The following is a 3,526-nucleotide window of genomic DNA, read 5'->3' as shown; positions in this document are numbered from 1 at the left end:
GCAGGAAGTAAACGCCGCTCACATGAACAGTATACGGGACTGCGAGCAGCCTGACATCATGCACCAGAGTTTCTTTTTAAAGACACAGACATGTTGGACTTGTGAGGTGACTCGAGGCACACACACGCGCGCGCATACGCGCGTGACACGCACACGCGTATAGATGTATATGCACACACGCACATTGAACTGTCCTACGGATGTTAAAGAGTCTGTGCGGCCAGTGGACCGTCAGCCGCGCGCGGTCATACCGTGCCGCCTTTACCGACGCATGAACTCGGTGCACTCCGCAGGCTTAAAGGTGTACACTGCTGAAGGCCACTAGTTTTTTTTTTTCTTCTTCTTCTTCTTTTTCTTTTTTTAAATAAGCCCCCTAGAGTAGTGGAGCCTCTCGCTTTTTTTAAATTTTTTTTTTTTGGTGGTGGGGGGGGGGGGGGGAGGCAGCACAGATGAGTGTGTTTGGGGCTTTAAGTAGGGCAGGGGCGCGCGGATGAGATCCTAAATAACATTTACATGTGTGGTTACCTCACGTGTCCTTTTGTGATGACAGCCCAGGCTGCACGACGCGCATGTGCGCTGCTCTGCTCAACGATAAGCGCCAACTGCTGGCGGTGTGACCTCAAGTCAACTTTTCTTTACTGCAGGCATGCGATCACCCCCACCACGGCACGCAAATCACTGCAGGAGGCTCCACTGCCTCCCTGTCTGTTTGGATTTGCTTTACGCGTCCTTTATCTTGGCTTTTTCTTGAATTTACCGACAGTCTGTGTTGAGATAATTATTTTCTCAAAACCCCTTAACTTAAATATATTCATTCAATTATTATTTGGAGGATTCCATGGGTTCAAGTCTGGCCTAGGCCTTTTCTGTGTGGAGTTTGAATGTTCTCCCTCTTCAGGCGTCTGATTAACTTTTTCCGGGTTTCCTCTCACCGTCCAAAAACATACATGTGAGATTAATTGGTGAACATAATTCGCGTCTGTGATGCAGTGGTGACCGGACCCGGGTGTACCCCGCCCTTGACCCTATTCAGCTGGGATTTGCTCTTCTTCCCATTCGACCCTAAACTGAATGAAACGATATGAAAAATGGACAGATAGTGTGTATGTGACTGTCTGTCTCATGTGTTTGCCCAGGGTGACGTACCCTGCCCCTGGCCCATAGTTACCTGGGATTGACTGCAGCGCCCTTTGACCGTGAACTGGATAAAGCAGTAAAGAGGTGCAAAGAAAATATCTACTCCATGTATCCTCACTTCTGCTCTACTTACCTTTTAGCAGGAGAGGAAAAACAATCCTAATATTTGTCCATTAATATAACACAATAATCCTCAAATATATGTCTCAGAGCACTGCTGTCATTTTAAAGTGCAAACTCATGCACTGTACACATTTTATCTGATGTTAAGTAGTATTTTATGGTTGAATGTTGGACTTTTTTTAATCCATCCACCATCTTCTGTCACTTTATCCAGCTGAGGGCTGCAGGGTGCGTGAACAGATGTCTGCGGTTGGTGTTTTTCAAATTGAAATACATTCAGATATGCTACGATTACAGAATAATCACAATTGATATATCACCTCCTATCAGCTGGAATCTTATAGAGAATAAAAAGCCCCGTTGGAAAAGGCAGATTATTAAGTCATAAGTTCGATTTTGCACTAAAACAAAAATAATATACTGTAATTGTGATTTTGTATTAAAATTACAGTTATCATGTACAGAAATGTCTTAATGTTAATGTGCTTTTCTTGTAGTTAAACTGAAAACAATTAGCTCACAAAATCAATATCACCTCAAAACATATGACCACAAACTAACTCAGTACATGCATTGATTTTAACTAAATGCCTTTGATTAGTTTTTTGCAGCTGATAAGTTTATTATTTTGAATAAGAAAATTCAATGTTTTAATTAATCCACGTTATACTATAGGAAAGCAAATTGCCATAATATGAATTTTACACACTTTATATAAGAAATGTGCTTCAAATGTAGATGCCATGGATAGAATAAATGTCAGGCTATTGATAATGAACAATACATGCTTAACAACAGTGCATGTACTTGTAACTGAGTGTGGGTTTTCTCCACATACTCAACTTTACCCCCACGGTCTAAAAACGTGTCTTCAAGTTAATTGGTGACCCGAACTCTCCCTTTAAAAGTGAATGGCAGGGTGTGAATGTTTGTCCTGTAATGGACTATCAATGTCCAGGGTGTACTCCGTCTTCACACAGCTGGACCCTGGGACCACAAGCTGAATAAAACCGCAGAGAAAAATGTAAGTGAATGTATTTGTATTCCTTTAGGTCATCACTGATTGTGACAGTTTAGGATTTGTTCCACAAAGTTCCCTTTATGAAAGACCTTGTGTAAACCTGTACATTGCCTTGGCAGTGGGATTATTATGTATTTAAGCTGATCACATTGGCGCAGTTAAAAGTTTCATTGGTGTTAACACAAACAATTAAGTTGTTTTTGTTGTTGTTGTGGTTATTTGCTCAGTGGCAAACGATTGAAAGTGCTAACCTTAGCCTGAAGGAAACGACGTCTAATGTTATTAGCTTGTGTTGTGGTCTCTAAATAATACAATAGATCAAACTCAGTATCTGAACTGTAAATGAACTTAAACAATATAATGCGCTGTGTTGTAAATACAGACTATACCTATATATTGTTTAGAAAAACACAAATCCAGACGTCGCGCAACAAAAAGTGTCAAGTCACTTAGAGTAAGGCTTTAACTTCAGCGCTTCACACGAAAAGAAGAAATTAAATCCATCACTCACTGACTTAATCATCAAGTCCACCTAGAGCACAATATCAACATCACAAGACAATCCCACGTTTTGTAGTTTACTTCTGTTGTTAAGTAGGTTGTCCGATCAGGCCCGTTCACAATATGAAGCATATGATGTGCTGATCCTCGGAACAAAAGCGTATTGTTGCCCCGATTATCCATTTACAGCCCGAGGCCATACTGGTCCCAAGCATGTCTCAGTCAAGCTTCATGCAACTGTGTCGAAAGTTCATGTCTACAGTCAGTCTGGCGCTTTCCCTGCTTTCGTCTTAAGCTTCATGTGCTTTAACGTGTAAACTCAAGTTGACGCTCGTACACACAAACAGCAGACACGAGGTAAAACGCCAACACATTTTAGCAGGTGAGGCATTAAAAGGCTTATTTCAGTGCCTGCTGTGCCCTCATTAATTCCTGCTTCACGCCATGTGAAAACGAGGCTATATAAGGTGATTGGGACACAGACATTTCCATTGTTATGCTTGGCAGGACCAGCAGGGTCTTGCTGTGGTTGGTGTTTGTGTGCTGGAGGAAGCTAAACAGAGAAGTCTGTCAGAGCAGCTCTGAAACCATGTGAAGAGCGACTGATGGAACACTTGACCCAAAGCTGTTCTCAATTTGAACTGTCACACACTCTTATGACACAGCTCGGGGCACGGCATCATGGGTGTTAGGCTACACAGTAAACACATTCACTCCGCCATGCATTTCACACCGCAGAACATC

Source organism: Lipophrys pholis (genome assembly GCF_963383615.2).
Source record: "Lipophrys pholis genome assembly, chromosome: 12".
NCBI classification, from domain to species: Eukaryota; Metazoa; Chordata; class Actinopteri; order Blenniiformes; family Blenniidae; genus Lipophrys; species Lipophrys pholis.
The sequence above is the reverse complement of the archived record's forward strand: the minus strand, read 5'-3'. Positions refer to the sequence as shown.